Source organism: Dendrobates tinctorius, unplaced genomic scaffold (genome assembly GCF_039654945.1).
Source record: "Dendrobates tinctorius isolate UK_male_01 unplaced genomic scaffold, ASM3965494v1 ptg000196l, whole genome shotgun sequence".
In the NCBI taxonomy this organism is placed as follows: Eukaryota; Metazoa; Chordata; class Amphibia; order Anura; family Dendrobatidae; genus Dendrobates; species Dendrobates tinctorius.
In genome coordinates, this window is record NW_027361863.1 from 28,876,261 (window position 1) to 28,900,783 (window position 24,523).

Here is a 24,523-nt window from a genome sequence, read left to right on the forward strand (position 1 = left end):
AGCCTCTCCAACAAACCCTAGGCTCTGGAGTTTCCTGTTTTTTTGAGGGCAGGAATTGATTAAATGTTCAGGACTGCTGCTATAGAAGCACATTACCTCAGCACGACGAACCTCGTGACAATGCTTGGCCAGCTTCACCCGGCCGATTTGCATAGACACAGACAAGGGTGCCAAAGCTGAGTTCTGTGGCATGATCGGCCTTTGAAAGATAGGAGTCAAGTGCACAAGTCTTCTCTTGCAGGTCACCTCCTTGGAGCGCTCCTGAAATCTGATGTTGATCCGAGATGTCAGGGAAGCCAGGACGTCCAGCGAGGTGGGTATTTAACGACCAGCCAGTTTGTCCTTGATTCTCCTCGAAAGGCCCTTCTCACTGTTCCAGGCAAACTCAGGACAGGGTGCGAAATCAGATGGCGTACTGGCCCGCTGTGAGATTTCCCTGGCGCAATCTGAGGATGGTGGATGCTGCTGAGGAGATGCGCCCAGGCTCATCAAATACCTTGTGGAAGGCCTCAAGAACCAACTGGAGATTGAAAACAAGTGGATCCCTCTCTCCCATAGAGGATTGAGCAACACCAGAGCTTCGCCAGTAAGATGGGACATGATGAATGCCACTTTGGCCCTGTCCAAAGCGAACTGATGTGCCAAGAGTTCAAAGTGTAGCGTGCATTGGATGGTGAACCCATGGCATAGAATAGGGTCACCATCATAGCTAGGTGGAGCTGACAGGGTCCGGAACCAGGAACATATTTGATATACTGGTGAGTCACAACTGAGGTTGCCACAGCTTGAACCAGAGCAGATGCCAGTGTGTACAAACAGGTGGTCACTGTCTGCATATATGGGAAGATTTCGTTCTGCTGATCTTTCTGGCGGATGACATCCTGGCACAAATCGGAGATGGAGGAAGATTGAGAACCAGCGGATTCCATGGCCTGAGCTTCTTTGTTTGCAGAATGCACCAAACTGTAGATTTGGCCGCTCCTAACATTTATGCTCTCTGAAGGATTTCTTCTCTCATTTCAGCCTAATGATGATCTGTTTCCCTTCCACTTAGAGCTCGACTGATTGCATGTTGTGGGTTCACAGCAACTGCTTCCAAATTCAAATGCCGCAACTGAAATCAGCTCCAGACCTTTTACCAGCCTTATTGTTGGTGGATTAATGAGGGAATAGCCAATGCAGCCAGTTACAGAGCTTTTGAGGTAATTGTCCAATTACCTTTGGTCCCTTTAAAAAGAAGCAGTTCTATATTAAAGAACTGAAATTCCTAAACTCTTCCTCCTATTAAGATGTGAATCCCTCAGATTACTGCTGAGCGTTGACAGTTTAAGCCCAGATTGATTATAGAACTGGATCTGGAATATGTTTTGGTAAACGGCTAAAATGCCAAAACATGTGTCACCGTCCAAATATTTCTGGACTGAACTGTATATAAAGATGCACCTGAAGGCAAATAACTCACTGGCCCCCTACAAAGGACATTGTACCAAACTGAGTGACTCCCACAAATGTGCATTAAATCCATTGCGAAAAAAGTGTAATACAAATGGTTCTTCCGGCCGTATTCCCGCACCCTGTGGTACAGAAGCCCCAGCATGGAACCGAATACTCTGTGAACTCAGTAGTCTGCCATCAGTCCTATTCTGGTTCCGTTTGGTAGCGATCTCGATCTGGGCACCGCATGGGCAACACTTGGAGGTCTACACGCCCTCGCTGCATATGGATAAACAGGTGTCTATACATGAGTGCAGGCTCCAGAGCTTCACTGTCACCACCATAGGAAATAGTCTGGAATTTTACAGTAGTTTGTAGTGCAGACACTAGAGGGCAGTGCACTCTCAAAAAGCATCGGCTGCACAATGTTTATATATAGGGTCAAGAGAAGAATCTCACCCCAGGTGAAAGTGGATGCCAATTTTTCAGGGAGAAGAGGGGAGACTGCAAGATGTCAATATTTAAAATGGAACCAAATATTTAGTTATTTCTTTTACAGAAATGTCTCATTATCTGACGACGTTGTTAACCTCTGCAAGTCTGAGATCTCCTCACTGTCTACCTATCACCAGATTGACCATGGCACCTGCAGCCCTCATATCACTTGGGTAGATGGGTTACACCCCTCTCCTGAAATACTCTGTGTTGCTGGGGGCCCAGCACCTCCAGCCATACAATACTCAATCTGTGCCCTCCCACAAAACTCAACATTCCCCTCTCCTGAAATACTCTGTGCTGCTGGGGACCCTGCTTCTCCCACTATGTAACACTCAATGTGTCACTTCCCACGCAATCAACACCCGCTCCTGATTCCGTGATACAGTTGTGTTTATTCTCGGCCACTTGATGTCGATAAATGAGAATCAATCCTGAAACACAAGAGGGAAATGTGTCCTTCATGCCAGCGGCAGAGTTTTGGTCCAATATAAAGAATGAAGATTCCATTTTTCACCTCTACCCGACAGTTTTCAGGTTATGGACGTGACCTAAGCACTTGCAAACATTGCAGAAATCTATGAAGCCTGCGCCTTCCTACTGCAAACGAGACTCGTAGTGAGGCGGCCGACACCTCGAGCACATAGGTCTCTGCGCTGGGTTTGTACATTTTTGCACAGGTCTCTGCGCTGGGTTTGTACATTTTTGCACAGGTCTCTGCGCTGGGTTTGTACATTTTTGCACAGGTCTCTGCGCTGGGTTTGTACATTTTTGCACAGGTCTCTGCGCTGGGTTTGTACATTTTTGCACAGGTCTCTGCGCTGGGTTTGTACATTTTTGCACAGGTCTCTGCGCTGGGTTTGTACATTTTTGCACAGGTCTCTGCGCTGGGTTTGTACATTTTTGCACAGGTCTCTGCGCTGGGTTTGTATATTTTTGCACAGGTCTCTGCGCTGGGTTTGTATATTTTTGCACAGGCCTCTGCGCTGGGTTTGTATATTTTTGCACAGGTCTCTGCGCTGGGTTTGTACATTTTTGCACAGGTCTCTGCGCTGGGTGTGTACATTTTTGCACAGGTCTCTGCGCTGGGTTTGTACATTTTTGCACAGGTCTCTGCGCTGGGTTTGTACATTTTTGCACAGGCCTCTGCGCTGGGTTTGTATATTTTTGCACAGGTCTCTGCGCTGGGTTTGTACATTTTCGCACAGGTCTCCGCGCTGGGTTTGTATATTTTTGCACAGGTCTCTGCGCTGGGTTTGTACATTTTTGCACAGGTCTCTGCGCTGGGTTTGTACATTTTTGCACAGGTCTCTGCGCTGTGTTTGTACATTTTTGCACAGGCCTCTGCGCTGGGTTTGTACATTTTTGCACAGGTCTCTGCGCTGGGTTTGTACATTTTTGCACAGGTCTCTGCTCTGGGTTTGTACATTTTTGCACAGGCCTCTGCGCTGGGTTTGTACATTTTTGCACAGGTCTCTGCGCTGGGTTTGTACATTTTTGCACAGGTCTCTGCGCTGGGTTTGTACATTTTTGCACAGGTCTCTGCGCTGGGTTTGTACATTTTTGCACAGGCCTCTGCGCTGGGTTTGTACATTTTTGCACAGGCCTCTGCGCTGGGTTTGTACATTTTTGCACAGGCCTCTGCGCTGGGTTTGTACATTTTTGCACAGGTCTCTGCGCTGGGTTTGTACATTTTTGCACAAGTCTCTGCCCTGGGTTTGTACATTTTTGCACAGGGCTCTGCCCTGGGTTTGTACATTTTTGCACAGGCCTCTGCGCCGGGTTTGTATATTTTTGCACAGGTCTCTGCGCCGGGTTTGTACATTTTTGCACAGGCCTCTGCGCTGGGTTTGTACATTTTTGCACAGGTCTCTGCGCTGGGTTTGTACATTTTTGCACAGGTCTCTGCGCTGGGTTTGTACATTTTTGCACAGGTCTCTGCCCTGGGTTTGTACATTTTTGCACAGGGCTCTGCCCTGGGTTTGTACATTTTTGCACAGGCCTCTGCGCCGGGTTTGTATATTTTTGCACAGGCCTCTGCGCTGGGTTTGTACATTTTTGGCACATCTCATACACATTGCCGAATCTGTGTCCTGGCCAGAGGGCAGTACAGTAAGATCTGTGCCAGGGTGCCCGCCTACTACCGGCCATTTACTCACACTCCAAATTATTCTGCAAATTAGAAGTGTCATAAAGATGTTAATAAATTAATTAAATTAGATGTAATGAAGATGTGAAGATCTCAGGGTCTTTGGATCACTGAAATCAATCTCACGCCCCTGTGATAATTAGTTGCCATTTGAGCTCAATGAAAGGAAAACTTCTTAAGAAGAACGTTCCACAATATTAAGCTCCAGAGGTTGTGACAAATAATGCAATGCCTCGGACAAGGTATGAAAACACATATTTTGCAAGCACCTAAGGGTTATGTGCACACATTGAGTAAAATTTCGGCACCATTTTTGCATGTCTTAGCATGAAAACAGGAACTGCAAAAGCGCACCGAGAATTGACATGCTGCAGATTATTTTCTGCACTAAATCTGCAAGTCAAAATAAGCGACGTCTGCATGACACGTCAGGATTCTCATTCACTTTGCTGGCATCGAGATTGTTTATAAAATCTGCATGGCAAAAATGCACCAAATCAGCAACATGTGCAGAAGCCCATAATGTTATGATTGTACTGTGAAGAGATTTGGGGTTGATACAGAGCACAGATGGGTCGGTGCAGATAAAGGCATAATGAGGAAGGTTTCTCCCAGACAAATTCATTGGATTAAAAGAGCAGCTGCTAAAATCCCATTGCAAAGCAGCAAATGGGTAATGCAGCTGCTGATGCCTCTGAAGTCCCATGAACCTCAAGGTGTTGGATCCTCCAGAGGCTGCAGTTGTGAATAAACCTACTATTCCGCGGCCCCTAATCAGCACTCACATGGAGAAATGGGAGCAGTGACCCAAACATACATCAAGACTCATTGTAAAACAGTCTTTTTTAACCCCTTAACAACTTATTATGACGTATAGGTGCGTCATAGGTTGTGTCTCAGCCTTTGATGCGGGCACCGTTGCTGAGCCCGCATCTTTCCCGGCACATGATAGCTGCTCTGACCAGCTGTCATGTGACTCTAACAGCCATGGGTGGAATTGTGATTGACTCGTGGCTATTAACATGTTAAATGCCGCTGTCAGTCTCTGACAGTGGCATTTAACTTGTGCCAGGCTGAAGAGCGTCACACAACACGCTTCTGTCACGTGATTGTGGGGCGCCGATAGGTTGTCATGACAGCTGGGGGTCTGCAAAAGACCCCGTGCTTGCAGTTGCAGATCTCCTATGAATGCTGAACACGGGCTGGAGCAGTGCTATGTGTTGCACAAGCGATCAGACGATCGCAGCTTCAAGTCTCCTAAGGAGACTATTGAAGCAAATAAATAGTAAAAAAAAAAAAGTTTTAAAAAATATTTTAAAAATATAAATCACCCCCCTTTTGCCCCATTCAAAATAAAAACAATAAAAAAACACATATTTGGTATCGCTGTGTTCAGAATCGCCCGATCTATCAAAATATAAACTAAATCCGATCAGTAAACAGCGTAACGAGAAAATAAAACACCAGAATTACGTTTTTTTGCTTGCTAAAACACATAAAGGAAAGGAAATACGAGGCGATGAAAACATTGTAGAAAAAATAAGCCCTGGCCCAGCCCCACATGCCGAAAAATGTAAGCGGTATGGGTCTTGGAAAATGGAACTTTTTTTTTCACCTCTTAATTAAAGACTGAACCTAGACATGTTTGGCATCTGCAAACTCGAAATGACCTGGAGAATCATAATGACAGGTCAGTTTTAGCATTTAGTGAACCTAGTAAAAAAAAAAGAAAAAAAATTGTGGAATTGAACTTTTTTTTTGCAATTTCACCGCACTTGGAATTTTTTCCCCATTTTCCAGTACATTATATGGTAAAATCAATGTTATTGTTCAAAAGTACAACTCGTCCCATAAACAATAAGCCCTCACATGGCTATGTGGATGGAAAAATAAAAAAGTTATTGCCCTGGCAAGAAGTGGAACAAAAAACAAAAATTAAAAAAGTAAAATCACAAGGTCGTGAAGGGGTAAATGATGCCATGCAACTATGGTCCAGATGGATGGAGTAGTGGATGGTTGGTGGATGGCCGCTATGTCCCAACAAGGTTGGACAACAGCAAAGAGGTGACGGAGTAATGTTTTGTAACATCAACTGATCTTCACGGTGCCATCGAAAGACTAAAAGAATCCACACTATCCATAAACAGAGAGATGGTGAGGGAACACTTAGCTAATTTACATAAATTTACATCTATCTGGTCCAGATGAATTACATCCTAGGGTACTGAAAGAGTTAGCAGAGAAAATTGCAGAACCACTAACCAGAATCTTTGAAAAATCCTGGAGAACAGGAGTGGTCCCAGAAGGCTGGAGAAGGGCAAATGTTGTCCCTATCTTCAAAAAAGGAAATTAGACGGAGCCAATAAATTACAGGCCGGTGTGTCTGACTTCTATACCAGGAAAGATCTTTGAATAAATTATTAAACAGCATATATGTAAGTTCTTGGGTAAGAATAATTAACCGGAGTCAGCATGGGTTTGTAGCAAACAAGTCATGCCAGATTAATCTATGTTCCTTCCATGATGGAATCCCTGACTGAGTGGATCAGGGAAATGTGGTAGATATAGTATATCTTGACTTCAGCAAAGCATTTGATAAAGTATCTCTTGCTATATCTATTGAAAAAATGACCAAATATGGGACTGACAAGGCTACAGTTAGGTGGTTTCATAACTGGCTCAGTGATCGTACTCAAAGAGTGGTAATAAATAGTGGCACATGCATTTGGAAGAATGTTTCAAGTGGGGTACCACAGGGCTCTGTCCTGGTCCAAGTGTTGTTCAACATTTTCATAAACGATCTAGAGAAGGGAACTGAAGGTGAACTAATCAAATTTGCAGACGTTACAAAGCTAGGAGGGATGGCTAAAGGGCATGTCACACTAAGAGATATCGCTAGCAATATCGCTATAACTTGTGACGTTATAGCGATATTGCTAGCGATATCGCTGTGTCTGATAGTTACCTACGACCGGCTCCCCTGCTGGTTATCGCTGATCGCGCAAGAACGTTCAGGACCGTTTCTTGTCGTCAGCTTCCTGCTGGGCTTCCTGCTTTGAAGACGAGTGACGCGTGGAGCCGGGCGGGAGGACGCAGGATCGCCTCGTCTGACAGGTAAGTAGCAACCCCCGTCCCCAGCGATGTCGCTAGTGAGATCTGCCTGTTTGGCAGCTCACTAGCGACCACTTAGCGATGTACCAGCGATCCTGACCGCGTCATATCGCTGGTCGGGATCGCTGTTACATCGCTAAGTGTGACAGCACCTTAATACTAGAGAAGACAGAGGATTCAGAAGGATCCAGATAAGCTTGAACAATGGGCAGCGACTAATAGAAAGGTATTTAAAGGGAATCTGACAACTCAATTTGGCGTGGTATGTAAATGAGTTGTGTCCAGTCCAATGGGCGGTGTTTTGGCTCCTTCCCTCCACCCCTCCTTGGTCGCTGTACGCAATCTTTCAGGTAATTTCTGTAGTTGTCGTCCAGATTACGTGCGTGCGCATTGCAATCTCCAGTCGCGCATGCGCAGTATGCTTTGCCCAACTGCGGGCAAAGCTGAAAAGCATTAGTGCGCATGCGTAGGTAAACTATGTCCCGGAAGTATTTTGCTGCCATTTCTGTGTTCCGGGACATAGTTCACCGGCGCATGCGCACTAATGCCTTTTGGCTTTGTCCGCAGTTGGGCAAAAATCAGAGAAAAATAGCATTTGACTAATAATTTTGAATAGAGTGTATAAAACTGGGGTGTTCTGTTGTATAAGGAACTTTGGGCCCCCTTAGGTGCCATGGCTCGGTTGCAGTCGCTACATCTGTTCCTAGATTTGGCAGCTGGGACTCCTGTGTGCCCAAGGACAGGTCGAAAATAGTTCGCTTTGTAAGTCATCCCAGCCATTGACTAGAATGCCGCCTGCTCGCAGGTGGCTCAGTACCCCTGGCAGAGGTTGGAATGACCTACTACTGCACATGGACATCGCAGATAGAGGTCCGATAATACAGATCCCCTATGAGGAGGCAGCTGCTGGGCTCCTTTTTGAGCCATGCTGATATCACATAGACCGCCATTCATAAGTCAATATAATCGGCAAATGTTTCCACTCACTGACAGCAAGCAGACCTTGAAAATGTGGATTGTTTGGAGTATGAAGTGCTTTACAATGTTTCCCATGGTCTCGTTGTACGGTGATCACGCTGTATTCACATAAGACCCGAGAATCCCAGTAAGACGGAAGCAGCGGCCGATTTCTGGCCCGATGACAAAACTCAGGAGCCGCCAACTCCAGTTATTCTCCATGTTAAGAACACGCTAATATGTGAATCTGAGAGGGAGCCAAGAGCGTGGGAACCGGCCCCAGTCTCCTGCGCTCCCTGGAGTTACTCCTCTGCATTCAGTGTCGTGCTTCTGATTGACAGGGGGAAGATGTGCAGCCGAGCGCCCGAGTGGCCCTAAGGGGCATCCTGTACAGCACAAAGACCACCTCCCTGGCCACTGTGTGGGTGGCGTCTAATAATACAGACCAGGGTGACCGCAGGCCGTGGCCCCCGGACGCAGCCCGCTGCCTTTTTCTCATGAACACCCTGACTTCCACTTTTCGTGACGCCTGGATTTTACTTTATGTGAACAGCAGGAAGTTGTTACATAAGCAATTAATAGTCTCAGCAGAGCAAGAGGGAAAGTCCTCTGTCCGCTGCAGCATTGGTGGAAGATTTCTTCGTTCAAACTTGTTGTAACCGATAAACATTTTGGAGTCCTTTTTCCTGTAGAAGTTTACATTCCTGTATTGATTAATTTTGCAATAAATCTTCATGTTGATCAGAAATCAGTTATTATGATGCAGAGTTACAAACCTGGAGCATAACCATAGATTTCAGAGGTTACTTTCTGGATGCCTGTGGCCACCACTAGAGGGAGCTGAGGAGGAGACTGTAGACTGTGCCATTATTATGCTCTATGGATGAGCAGAAAAGTCCTGAGCTCCCCCTAGTGGTGGCAGCAGGTAACCAGCAAGTTGAGCAAGAGATGTTACTGTATCTGCCCTTTTCATTGGTTGCCAAAAAAATAGGAAGTACGGGAGATGCTCCAAAACTGTGCACAGATCCATCTGCAGACAGTGAGATCTGTACAGCCTCCTAGAGGGGAATGATACCACATATTTGAGGAAGGGTTGGAACTTGCATGCCACCGCTTCACTTTTCCATGGTCTCTAGCATAATGTCATATTCTGAGGACTGAATGTCTGGCCGCCGACCAAAAATGACATCATTAGTGCATTCAGCACTTCCCCTTACCTGACTATGACCCAGTCAGAATTCAGAGACGTGTGCTGGATGGAAAATGTAGAACTTGTGCTATCTGCATCCTGGGAAATGTCTCTAGCCCAATGTATGTACACAGTGACTGTACCAGCAGAATAGTGAGTGCAGCTCTGGAGTATAATACAGGATGTAACTAAGGATCAGTAATGTATGTACACAGTGACTGCACCAGCGGAATAGTGAGTGCTGCTCTGGAGTATAATTCAGGATGCAACTCATGATCAGTAATTTATGTACACAATGACTGCACCAGCAGAATAGTGAGTGCAGCTCTGGAGTATAATACAGGATGTAACTAAGGATCAGTAATGTAATGTATGTACACAGTGACTGTACCAGCAGAATAGTGAGTGCAGCTCTGGAGTATAATACAGGGTGTAACTCAGGATCAGTAATGTAATGTATGTACACAGTGACTGCACCAGCGGAATAATGAGTGCTGCTCTGGAGTATAATTCAGGATGCAACTCATGATCAGTAATTTATGTACACAATGACTGCACCAGCAGAATAGTGAGTGCAGCTCTGGAGTATAATACAGGATGTAACTCAGGATCAGTAATGTAATGTATGTGCACAGTGACTGCACCAGCAGAACAGTGAGTGCAGCTCTGGAGTGCAATACAGGATGTAACTCAGGATCAGTAATGTAATGTATGTACACAGTGACTGCACCAGTGGAATAGTGAGTGCTGCTCTGGAGTATAATTCAGGATGTAACTCAGGATCAGTAATGTAATGTATGTGCACAGTGACTGCACCAGCAGAACAGTGAGTGCAGCTCTGGAGTGCAATACAGGATGTAACTCAGGATCAGTAATGTAATGTATGTACACTGACTGCACCAGCAGAATAGTGAGTGTAGCTCTGGAGTATAATACAGGAGGTAACGCAGGATCAGTAATATAATGTATGTACGCAGTGACTGCACCAAAAGAATAGTGAGCGCAGCTCTGGAGTATAATACAGGCTGTAACTCAGGATCAGTAATGTAATGTATGTACACAGTGACTGCACCAGCAGAATAGTGAGTGCAGCTCTGGAGTATAATGCAGGATGTAACTCAGGATCAGTAATGTATGTACACAGTGACTGCACCAGCAGAATAGTGAGTGCAGCTCTGGAGTATAATACAGAAGGTGACTCAGGATCAGTAATATGTATGTACGCAGTGACTGCACCAGCAGAATAGTGAGCGCAGCTCTGGAGTATAATACAGGCTGTAACTCAGGATCAGAAATGTATGTACACAGTGACTGCACCAGCAGAATAGTGAGGGCAGCTCTGGAGTATAATACAGGATGTAACTCAGGATCAGTAATGTATGTACACAGTGACTGCACCAGCAGAATAGTGAGCGCAGCTCTGGAGTATAATACAGGATGTAACTCAGGATCAGTAATGTATGTACACAGTGACTGCACCAGCAGAATAGTGAGTGCAGCTCTGGGGTATAATACAGGATGCAACTCAGGATCAGTAATGTAATGTATGTACTCAGTGACTGCACCAGCAGAATAGTGAGTGCAGCTCTGGAGTATAATACAGGATGTAACTCCGGATCAGTAATGTATGTACACAGTGACTGCACCAGCAGAATAGTGAGTGCAGCTCTGGAGTATAATACAGGATGTAACTCAGAATCAGTAATGTAATGTATGTACACAGTGACTGCACCAGCAGAATAGTGAGCGCAGCTCTGGAGTATTATACAGGCTGTAACTCAGGATCAGTAATGTATGTACACAGTGACTGCACCAGCAGAATAGTGAGCGCAGCTCTGGAGTATTATACAGGCTGTAACTCAGGATCAGTAATGTATGTACACAGTGTCGCCATATGATTCATCACCTCCTGTTATTTTCTATGTTTCGCAGTAATAGATTGGGGTCTTCTTGTGCAGATTATTCTGGGCACTGAGCAGTTTTCTCTCCATCTTGTCCGTTGTCTGTGTCTCCATGCTCTCAGGTGAAATGACCGAGGGCAGAGTGTGGATCTGCCGTGTCCGGCTCTGAGTAATCCGGGGAGAGATGAGTCACTGGATCTCGTTATCGTGCTTCTCCCAACGCTTCGGGCTACGTAACTACCCACAAGTGCACAACATGAAGGGCATTCTCCGCTCTCATTTTTATCCCTGTAATTAGTGTACAGGACACACGCTGTATGTTTCTGCAGCCGCCTCGGATCCTGATGATGAGGGGTCTGGTGTTGTCGATGTGAACAATATAATTATTGGTTGTCTTTGATTGATCTGTCAGCAGCAGCTCATTACCTCATCGGCGAGTGAACACAGGGCGCTAATCAGTGGCGTAACTACAAAGTTATGGGCCCAGGTGTGAACTTTCAAATGGGGTGCCCCCCACCCCGGGCTGCCACTAGGAATTTCAGGGCCCATACTGGCAAAATTTTCAGGGCCCCCTTGAGACCAGCCCAGGCTCCATCCCTCAAACTGTCCACAGCCCCACCGCTCCCATGACTACACCCCCATAGAGAATGAAAGGAGCGAAGGGCAGGTGTCTGATTTGCTACACCATAGAATATAATGTTGCCCCCCCATATTATATAACACAGCCTCCCCCATAGAATATAATGTACCCCCCATGGTATATAACACAACTGCATAGTATATAGCACAGCATCACATGGTATATAGCACAGTATCACATGGTATACAGCACAGCATCACATGGTATATAGCACAGTACCGCATGGTATACAGCCCTTCATGGTATTCAGCACCACACCCCCCATGGTATACAGCACCCCATGGTATACAGCACTGCATGGTACACAGCACAGCACCCCCCCATGGTTTACAGCACAGCACCCCCCATGGTATACAGCCCCACATGGTATACAGCTCTGCATAGTATATAGCACAGCACCCCCTAAGGTATACAGCACCGCACCCCCCATGGTATACAGCACCCCATGGTATACAGCACAGCACTCCCCCATGGTATACAGCACTGCATGGTACACAGCACAGCACCCCCCATGGTATACAGCACAGCACACCCTATGGTATACAGCCCCACATGGTATACAGCCCCGCATGGTATACAGCACAGCATCCCCCCATGGTATACAGCCCTGCATGGTATACAGCACAGCACCCCCCATGGTATACAGCACAGCACCCCCACATGGTATACAGCACCCCACCCTATGGTATACAGCACCATGGTATACAGCCCCCCCCCGAGAATGGCCCCACAGTCCTGTCTGTACTGGACAAAAAACACTCCTCATCTTCTCCTCGTGCCCGCGCTGCTGGCTGCTCCTGTCTCCAGCTCTGCCTGATACACAGTGAGAACGCGATGACGTCATCACGCACCCGCTGTGTGTCAGAGGCAGAGTGGGGAATGATGGGAGAGGGAGTGTCAGCTGACACTCTCTCCTCCATCATTGCTTTGAACTGATGCTGGCAGACGCCGGTATAGTTCAATGTGGTGGCGACTCGAGGGGAGTTGGCGCTGACATGGTGCCTCTCTGACCCCACCCTCCCGCCCAGCCTGCCCCACCGCTGGGGCCCGATGCTGGCCCGCTCTGATCATTGTGCTCCATGCGCCAGTCAGGGCATTAATGTCCTGACTGGCGGCCCTGGGGCCCGGGCCCCTAAGCGCTCAGGGGCCCCTAAGCGCTCAGGGGCCCCGTCGCAGCTGCGACCCCTGCGACCGCGGGTGTTACGCCTCACTAATGCTGGTGTCGATACCAGCGGATCATCGCCATCTGCAGACTCACTGCTTGCTTTGGGCAATATGACTCTTCTGGCAATGCTCTCTGGGAAAACATATGCAAATGAGCTCTGCTAGGTGCAGGGATTTCTGGCGACACCTATTAGTTGCTGTGCCTTAAAACAATGTCTGACCCTTTAGGAGCCTTGAGACAAGACTTAGGAGATCAGTCACATCAGAAGCAAATCCTGTAAGAGGTCGTACTCCATTATACGCAGGAAGTAGAGGATCTACCGCCGCACGTGCTGGAATGCTGCAGCTCCGCTACTTCAAGGGGTTGTCTGATCACTGGGTGTGTAACCACTGTGACCCCCACTGATCTCCAGAACTACGTCCAGGTAATTGTATGGGCGACCCAGGGATGGCAGCCACCCGTGCATCCTGGTGCCGCAGGGTCTGACACCTTCCACAGGACAGAGTCAGGGCTGGTGGACACTGACACAATAGGGCCCATGTGCAGGAGCCATAAATGGGCCCTTTCCAGTCCATGAGCTCCTTCTAATGCACAATTCCAGCCATTTTGGAGGTGGGTGTGACCCCTTCAGCTTTTCGACCCTGTGCGCCTGCACAGGTTGCACCGATAATATGTCCGCCCCTGGGTCCATGGCTTTATGGACGCCGCTTCATGTGTGGTGGCGGTCGTCTATTCACCTGAGGACAATACTTTCCTCAGCAGAGAACTATAAATTCCAGGACTCGGCCTACTCATCCTCTGACAACCTCAGAAGGAGATGACTGGAATAATTGAGCTCAGTGGGGGAGATGGAAACGCTGCCCGCCTGCAAAACAAGCAATTACTGCTGTGGAATAACACGGGGGACTGTGGGGCAACGCGAGCAGTCAGGAATAAACTGGATCGTGGAATCCAAGCTGCGGCCGCCGCGATTTAACCTTTCAGATTCCAATATGATATTGGCCTTAAAGGGAAGGTCTCTTTTGGAAAAAAAAAAACATTTTCAAATTACAATAACAATCTTTATCTATATAGCGCCAACATATTCCACAGCGCTTTACAGTTTGCGCACATTATCACCCTGTTACACAAATTAAAGCATTTGTTTATATTTTGGAAGCCATCTAATTGGCTGCAGAGCATTGACAACGGGAGGGGGCAAGGGCACCGGGGGGGGGGGACAACGGCACCGGGGGGGGGACAACGGCATCGGGAGGGGGGGACAAGCGGAGCATAAATGCTGGATTGGAGCAGGGTTATTGACATGTATTTTATTTCAAGACATTTGCTGAAAATATTTGTTTTATTTTTTGCATTGATTTATTTTATTCTTGGACAAATCCGTTTTAAAATGAGTTTTTCGTATGCAGCTGACACGTCTGTTTTACTCATTTTTTGCATAACATAACATTTGTGGAGCTTCTCTGCTCCTCAGTTGTTCCTCCTGAAAATCTAAGTTGAAGTAGGTGTAAACAGATTGTGGGGTCGCAACCTCATTAACAAGGAGAATAGTTATCGGTGACGCTTCCGCGATCTGGCTTAGTGTGAAGGACCCCTAACATCCTGTTGTCAATTTATTCTAATAGTAATGTTACAACAGAGGATTCAAAGAAAAGATGCCACAAAATGATGATTTCATAAGGGCTAAAATAGACAAGTCAGAGAGCGGACCGGTCCTGGAGCAGACATGCTAGTGCTGGCTTAGTGGGTAAGATTACTTTTGTAACCGATTTGTTGCTACAATGTATCTAAAATAAATAGAAGAGTCAATAGTTTTAATTTCCTTTGCAGACCTATCTGTTAAAGGGAATCTGTCACCTGAATTTGGCGGGCTATTTAAATGACTTCTGTCCAGACCGATGGGCGGTGTTTCCTATCCATTCCTCCTCCCCATCCTTTGCTGCCGTCAGCAATATTTTCTGGAATTGGAGAAGGTGTCCGCCATAGTCCGCGCAGGCGCAATGCAATCTTGCCTCGCGCACGCGCAGTATGCTTTGCCCAACTGCGGGCAAAGCCTAAAAGCATTACTGTGCATGCGCCTGTTAACTATGTCCCGGAAGTATTTAGCTGTGTTCCAGGACATAGTTAACCGGCGCATGCGCAGTAATGCTTTTAGGCTTTGCCCGCAGATGGGCAAAGCATACTGCGCGAGGCAAGATTGCATTGCGCACGCGCGGACTATGGCGGACACCTACTAGAACAGCCTAGAACAGCTGATGGGTGGGGGTGCCGGGTGTCAAACCCCGACCGATCAGTCATTGATGACGACCTATCCTAAGGAAAGGTCATCAATGATACAGTAGTGGACAAATACTAATACTAATAGATCACAGACTGAATATGAGTCAACAGTGTGATGCAGCAGCAAAAAAGGCAAATGCAATTCTAGGATGTATTAACAGAAGCATACAGTCTAGATCACGTGAAGTCATTATTTCCCTCTACTCCTCTTTGGTCAGACCTCATCTGGAATATTGTGTCCAGTTTTGGGCGCCACATTTTAAAAAAGATATCAACAAACTGGAGCAAGTTCAGAAAAGAGCGACCAGAATGGTGGCCGGTCTGCAAACCCTGTGTAGTCAGATTGTACAGTGCTTTGCCATTAATTTCTCCCTGTGTTATCTGTCATTTAGATAGAAGAGCTGCAAGGAATGAAGTACCAGAACTGTGGGGTCACACTGCTCACAGGGTGGGGGGCTGCAATGCTGTACTGGGTCAAGGAGGGGCTAAATGTCCAATCACTGCTCATGCTATAGCAGGAAAAAGTCCGAGAAGGGCAGATTCACGATGTGCAATTGTGTCCCTGACTACAATATATGAGTAATGATATCTGATCTCCAAAACTTCAGAAAATACCTTTTGGGTCAGATGAACATCACACACCCAAATGTCAACACTGTAGTCAATCGATTCTGCCGCTTACCTATTCGAAAGTAATGAGTAAAGGTGAACAGCTGCCAATACCGGTGATGTGTCTACAACTCCCATCATGTCAGAATGATGCAGCGCAAGAAAATCCACTGATCGATGACACATCACCGCCACATTGCTTACATAGTGAAATATCTGTGCGATGAGACATCCACATTGTGTAGATGAGCGGGACTGTGTACGCGAAAGATGGTGTCTAAACTATGCGAAAACAGCCAGGAGCAAGCGCTCATATTTATACTCCTGCTCATCTCACCTGCTGAAACCGTACAGCTACACAATACCGGCACATAGAAGGCAGTATTATAGTAGTTATATTCTTGTACATAGTGGCAGTATTATAGTAGTTATATTCTTGTACATAGGGGCAGTATTAAAGTAGTTATATTCTTGTACATAGGGGCAGTATTATAGTAGTTATATTCTTGTACATAGGGGACAGTATTATAGTAGTTATATTCTTGTACATAGGGGACAGTATTATAGTAGTTATATTCTTGTACATAGGGGCAGTATTATAGTAGTTATATTCTTGTACATAGGGGCAGTATTATAGTAGTTATATTCTTGTACATAGGGGACAGTATTATAGTAGTTATATTCTTGTACATAGGGGCAGTATTAAAGTAGTTATATTCTTGTACATAGGGGCAGTATTATAGTAGTTATATTCTCCTATATAGGGGCAGTATTATAGTAGTTATATTCTTGTACATAGGGAGCAGTATTATAGTCGTTATATTCTTGTACATAGGAGCAGTATTATAATAGTTATATTCTTGTACATAGGGGCAGTAGTATAGTAGTTATTTTCTTGTATATAGGGGGCAGTATTATAGTAGTTATATTCTTGTACATAGGAGCAGTATTATAGTAGTTATTTTCTTGTACATAGGGGCCAGTATTATAATAGTTATATTCCTGTACATAGGGGGCAGTATTATAGCAGTTATATTCCTGTACATAGGGGGCAGTATTATAGTAGTTATATTCTTGTATATAGTGGGCAGTATTATAGTAGCTATATTCTTGTACATAGGGGCAGTATTATAGTAGCTATATTCTTGTACATAGGGGCAGTATTATAGTAGCTATATTCTTGTACATGGGGGCAGTATTATAGTAGTTATATTCTTGTATATAGGGGCAGTATTATAGTAGTTATATTCTTGTACATAGGGGCAGTATTATAGTAGCTATATTCTTGTACATGGGGGCAGTATTATAGTAGTTATATTCTTGTATATAGGGGCAGTATTATAGTAGTTATATTCTTGTACATAGGGGCAGTATTATAGTAGTTATATTATTGTACATAGGGGGCAGTATTATGGTAGTTATATTCTTGTACATAGGGACAGTATTATAGTAGTTATATTCTTGTACATAGGGGGCAGTATTATAGTAGTTATATTCTTGTACATAGGGGCAGTATTATAGTAGTTATATTCTTGTACATAGGGGCAGTATTATAGTAGTTATATTCTTGTACATAGGGGCAGTATTATAGTAGTTATATTATTGTACATAGGAGCAGTATTATAGTAGTTATATTCTTGTACATAGGAGCAGTATTATAGTAGTTATATTCTTGTACATAGGGGCAGTATTATAGTAGTTATATTATTGTACATAGGGGCAGTATTATAGTAGTTATATTCTTGTACATAGGGGCAGTATTATAGTAGTTATATTATTGTACATAGGGGCAGTATTATAGTAGTTATATTCTTGTACATAGGGGCAATACTATAGTAGTTATATTCTTGTACATAGGGGCAGTATTATAGTAGTTATATTCTTGTACATAGGGGGCAGTATTATAGTAGTTATATTCTTGTACATAGGGGCAGTATTATAGTAGTTATATTCTTGTACATAGGGGCAGTATTATAGTAGTTCTATTCTTGTACATAGGGGGCAGTATTATAGTAGTTATATTCTTGTACATAGGGGGCAGTATTATAGTAGTTATATTCTTGTACATAGGAGCAGCATTATAGGAGTTATATTCTTGTACATAGGGGCAGTATTATAGTAGTTATATTCTTCTACATAGGGGGCAGTATTATAGTAGTTATATTCTTGTATATAGGAGCAGTATTATAGTAGTTACATTCTTATACATAGGAGCAGTATTATAGTAGTTACATTCTTGTACATAGGAGCAGTATTATAGTAGTTATATTCTTGTACATAGGGGCAGTATTATAGTAGTTATATTCTTGTACATAGGAGCAGTATTATAGTAGTTATATTCTTGTATATAGGGGCAGTATTATAGTAGTTATAGCCTTGTACATAGGGGCAGTATTATAGTAGTTATATTCCTGTACATAGGAGCAGTATTATAGTAGTTATATTCTTGTATGTAGGAGCAGTATTATAGTAGTTACATTCTTATACATAGTAGCAGGATTATAGTAGTTATATTCTTGTACATAGGGGCAGTATTATAGTAGTTATATTCTTGTACATAGGAGCAGTATTATAGTAGTTATATTCTTGTATATAGGGGCAGTATTATAGTAGTTATAGCCTTGTACATAGGGGCAGTATTATAGTAGTTATATTCCTGTACATAGGAGCAGTATTATAGTAGTTATATTCTTGTATATAGGAGCAGTATTATAGTAGTTACATTCTTATACATAGTAGCAGTATTATAGTAGTTATATTCTTGTACATAGGGGCAGTATTATAGTAGTTATATTCTTGTACATAGGAGCAGTATTATAGTAGTTATATTCTTGTATATAGGGGCAGTATTATAGTAGTTATATTCTTGTACATAGGAGCAGTATTATAGTAGTTATATTTTTGTACATTGATATACTTTGACATCGGTGACATTGCTCAGTTCCTGCTGTAAATTAGTTGATACGTTAATAACAAGATACCACCTTAACATGAACTGCAAAAGATTGTAGGTTTTCGGTCCTGTACCATGTACATGTTGGTATTTTCCAGTAGTGACACTGAAACTGGTTGCCTGATTGTTGATGAATATCTTTGGCAGAGCTGTAAATGATTTACACTTTTAATAGGTGTCTGAAGTCCCCATCACCTATACTGAGATAAAGATGAATGGGACACTCCCTGGAGGAACCTCTTTACATCTGTCTGGCTGCAGTAAACATTAATGTCATGCATTACACTATCCTGCACTGTTTTGTGATATTTGTTTAAATGACCCCAAATGATTGGAAAATTAAGAGTAGGAAGTAAAAGGAAATCATGTTATCTCCGGCTTCCTGCACTGTCACTTGTGACTTTCGACACTTTGTCCCAGTGATTCCGGTCACAGGTTCTAGGCTTCCTTGTTGCTTGTTATTAACGATTCTCTGTTAATCGCTGTTTCTTGGGAATTTTCCATGTCCCGTCCCTGATCATTCCGTAGCAATGTTCCGGCTTATAGACTCCGCAGTCCGGATGTAATCAAGCACACGAGTACAATAACGTTTCTATAAATGCTCTTTAGGCCTCCAGTGTTTACAGGTCATTCTACAGACAGGTTTCTGCACATAACCAGCTGGGATCAGCTATAAACCCGTCCACTGACGCTCTTGGAAGGTGATTTTACCCAGAGCTATGATAAATGTTGTAGGGAGTCAACTCGCTTAGGTGCGACGGGAGTCAATCAGGAGGCACGTTCCTTTAAAAGTTCATAGGGTTTATTGCTCCATAACCCATAAACCAGCACATAACGTAAGGAATAGCCTTTAGCTCAGGCGAAAGCAAGTATAAGTGTCCATGATTTCAGGCTCAGTCCTGGAGCCTCAGCAAACACAGGAGGCTTATCCGTCCTCACATACAGCCAATATCCACAGGCCTCACCGGGTCAGCAGCCTCAGCACGTTGTCTTCAGGAAGGCAGCACACCTTCCTCCACATAGGCCTGCCGGGACCTTCCACATGGCCCAATCAGATCCATGCGCTCTCTCTCATGTGACCAGACCTCAGGTACCTTATGTTAGCGCGGGTGGTCAGGAGCGGAACTCCGAGAGTGGACCCTCTGGACCGTGGCACCGAGGGACCCCGGGCGAGCTGCCAGGTGGAACCGACCCCTATACAGGGACCGTTAGGAGCAGGCCCAGGGGTTCGAGTACCACGGTAGCCGGTACCGAGAGGGGCGGCTCAGGATGGACCGGAGTAAGACTGAGACTGGAGTAGGACGGCAGGAGCACTGAAGGCAGGACTGGAGTAGGACGACAGGAACACTGAAGGCAGGACTGGAGTAGGACGGCAGGAACACTGAAGGCAGGACTGGAGTAGGACGGCAGGAACACTGAAGGCAGGACTGGAGTAGGACGGCAGGAACACAAGGCAGGACTGGAGTAGGACGGCAGGAACACTGAAGGCAGGACTGGAGTAGGACGGCAGGAACACAAGGCAGGACTGGAGTAGCTGCTGTGAGGAGCAGCCGAGACAGGAACTGCAGGAGCAGAGTGTGCACGATGGAGCGAGGCCAGAGCGTCAGGAAACACAACGATCAGGCTCCTCCCTCAGGGGGAAGCGGCCTGATATGGCCCCATCTGGACAGCCATTGGTCCAAAGGTGCTTCCGGGTCAGGACACAGCCGGAGCATAAGAAGCAGGAAGGAGGCGCGGCCGCGGCCTATGGCGCATGCGCATAGCATGCAGGGAAGGCATCGGTCGCGGGCCTGTCTCAGGTGACCGCCGCGGCCGTCGGGTGGAGAGAGGCTGCGGCGTGGGAGCGGAGGGCGACTGTGGCGTGGGAGCGGAGGCCGGGTGAGTATGGCGGAGCGGTGTAACAGTACCCCCTCCCCTAAGCCGCCCCCCCGGAGGTTAACAAGAAACCTCTTGAGGATACGGGGAGCATTAATATTCTCCCGAGGCTCCCAGGATCTCTCCTCAGGACCAAAGCCCTTCCAATCAACGAGAAAGAAAGTCCTACCTCTAACCCTTTTCACAGCGAGGATGTCCTGCACTTCAAAAATGTTGTCGGCACCCACCGGCTGAGGACCAAGATCAAGCGAGGAATGGAAACGATTCAGCACCACAGGCTTCAGGAGAGAGACGTGAAAGGTGTTCGGGATCCGGAGCGAAGCAGGCAACCTCAATTTGTAGGCAACTTCGTTAATACGTCCCAGAATTTCAAACGGGCCAATGTAGCGTGGACCCAACTTGTAGGAGGGCAGTTTTAGTCGGACGAATTTGGAGGAGAGCCAGACCTTGTCGCCAACACGATACGGAGGAGAATCCAACCTCTTTTTGTCTGCATAGTTCTTCATCTGATCAGCGGATCTCTTGAGTGATGTGTTGGTCTCAGCCCAAATCTTAGAAAATTCCGAGGACAAGGCATTGGCCGCGGGTACCTCAGAGGCAGGGGTTATCGGAAGAGGAACTCCAGGATGTCAGCCTAAAACAATGAAAAACGGAGACTTGGCCGAAGACTCACCAGCATGGTTGTTATAAGCGAACTCTGCCCAGGGGAGTAAGTTGACCCAATCGTTCTGGTGGGCGTTAGAGAAGTGGCGTAAGTATCCCGTAAGCGTCTGGTTGGTACGCTCTACTTGTCCGCTGGACTGTGGATGGTAGGCCGAGGAGAAGTCGAGGGAAACGTTCATAAGCTTACAAAGCGAACGCCAGAACTTGGAGGTAAACTGAACCCCTCGGTTAGACACAATGCGTCGAGGTAGTCCATGAAGCCTGAAGACTTGATGAATGAAGATTTCGGCCAGCTCTGGCGCTGAGGGAAGACCGGGCAGAGGGATGAAGTGAGCCATCTTGGAAAAACGATCCACCACCACCAGGATGACTGTGCAGCACGCAGAGCAGGGAAGGTCGGTGATGAAATCCATGGCGATGTTCTCCCAAGGAACCGTAGGGACAGGCAATGGAAGCAACAAGCCGGACGGAGCTCTCTGTGGCACCTTGTTTTTTGCACAGGATGGACAAGAAGCCACAAAGTCGAGTACATCTTGGCGAAGTGAGGGCCACCAGTAGTGACGTTTGATAAGGTCAAGGGTCTTCTTAGTTCCGGCATGGCCGGCCAGTTTGGAGGAGTGCCCCCATAGAAGAACCTTTTGCTTGAGATTCTCTGGCACAAGCGCCTTGCCAGGCGGAGGAGTAAGCCAGTTCACTGGAGCCACGGTGATGATCCTAGTGGGATCAATGATATGTGACGGTTCCTCCGTGGATTCGTGTGGTTGGAAGACCCTGGACAGGGCGTCGGCTTTGGAATTCTTGTTGCCGGGACGGAATCGGAGCTCGAAATCAAATCGGGCAAAAAATAAAGACCATCTGGCCTGGCGAGGGTTTAGTCTCTGGGCAGACTGGAGATGGACCACAAGAATCTGGCCTGAGAAGATGACAAAAGGATGGACAGCTCCTTCCAGAAGGTGGCGCCATTCCTCCAAGGCCAACTTGATGGCCAAAAGTTCCCGGTCACCGATCGAGTAGTTACACTCGGATGGAGAAAAGGCCTTCGAGAAGAAGCCACAAGGGTGCAGGCGACCGGAGGCGGTTCTCTGGGACAGCACCGCCCCGGCACCAGTCGAGGAAGCGTCCACCTCGAGTACAAAAGGTCGATCGCTCTCAGGGCGATGCAGGACCAGAGCCGTGGAGAAAGCCCGTTTTAGGGTCAGAAAGGCCTCCTCTGCCTCAGGGGACCAATCCTTGGAAGTAGACCCTTTACGGGTGAGCACAGAAATGGGTCTAGTGATGCCGGAGAAGTGGGAGACAAATTGCCGGTAATAGTTGGCGAACCTGAGGAATCGTTGTATCGCCTTTAATCCGACGGGGCGAGGCCATTTGAGGATGGCAGACAACTTCTCGGGATCCATCCTTAGACCAGCGTTGGAGATAATGTATCCCAGAAATGGCAGAGAGGTCTGTTCGAAGAGACATTTCTCGATCTTTGCATACAGACGGTTCTCCCGAAGACGCTGAAGCACCAGGCGGACACTCTTTCTGTGGGACGAGAGGTCCGGCGAGAAGACGAGGATGTCATCTAAGTACACGACCACACAGGAGTACAAGAGATCCCGGAAGATCTCATTGACGAACTCTTGAAAGACTGCAGGAGGATTGCAAAGACCGAAGGGCATGACCAGGTACTCGTAATGGCCATCTCGAGTGTTGAAAGCGGTCTTCCACTCGTCACCTGCACGGATACGGACCAGATTGTAGGCTCCTCTGAGGTCCAGCTTGGTAAAGACCCGAGCCCCTCTGAGACGGTCAAACAGTTCTGGAATGAGTGGAAGAGGGTACCTGTCCTTGATGGTAATCTCATTCAAGCCCCTATAGTCAATGCATGGCCGTAGAGTCCCGTCCTTCTTTTTGACGAAGAAGAACCCAGCTCCCGCGGGCGAAGAGGATTTCCGTATAAAGCCTTTGGCGAGGTTCTCTCGGACGTACTCAGACATGGCGGTGGTCTCCGCGGGAGACAGAGGGTAGATTCTGCCCCTTGGGGGGGTTGAACCAGAAGCAAGTTCAATTGGGCAGTCAAACGGCCGGTGTGGAGGGAGGACCTCCGCTTCCTTATCAAAAACATCGGCGTAGGAGCTGTAAGCTGGAGGAAGACCCGGGAGGTCTGGAGGTGACCGTGGAGCGGCCGCCAGGCGGACAGGAGTCAGACAGCAAGCTTGGCACGGGTGCCCCCAGCGGAGTATCTCCCCAGAAGACCAGTCGAGAACAGGCTGATGAATCCTTAACCATGGAAGACCGAGTAGAATGGCGTGAGAGAGCTTAGGTAAAACGTAAAAGGCTATCTTCTCTCGATGTAAGGCTCCGATTTGCAATTCCACCTCTTCAGTGACCAAGGTGACGGTCACCTGTAGTGGTTTTCCATCCACGGTGGCAATCTGAATTGGGTTAGATAGAGTGACTACAGGAATTTGGTATTTGTCTACCTCTTCCGGCTGAATGAAGTTACCCGCTGAGCCCGAATCCACGTAGGCCACCTCGGAACCACGTCTCCCTCCTGAAACCAAAAGCACAGAAATCGTAAGGGGTTGAGAGGAGTCATCAATATCACCTAGGGAGGCCTCTCTTACCTGACCTAGGTGGAGTCGTTTCCCTGTCTCTTAGGACAGGTGCGGATATAGTGTGACGAATGACCGCAATAGAGGCACAGACCTTGTGCTCGTTTCTCTCTCTGACGTAACTCGGCCAACCTGAGATGATCTATCTGCATGGGCTCACCCGAAGAGAGGGAAGCAGATCCGACTGAACGTGAGCTGGCCGAGTGAGTGAAAGGAGAAACTGACCTGGAGGAGCGCCTGTCTCTCACTGACTCCCGAGCGCGCTCCAGGAAGCGCAAGTCAATGCAGGTAGCCAGCGAGATAAGGTCCTCTAAGGTGGACGGGGTATCTCGACCTGCGAGTTCATCCTTTATTTTACTAGAAAGACCGCGCCAGAATGCCCCCACCAAAGCTGCGTTATTCCAGCCGAGCTCGGAGGAAATAGTGCGAAAGCGAATAGCGTAATGTCCGACCGTGAGAGAGCCCTGGTGTAAGTTAAAGAGTGACTCAGTGAGAGAGGCTAACC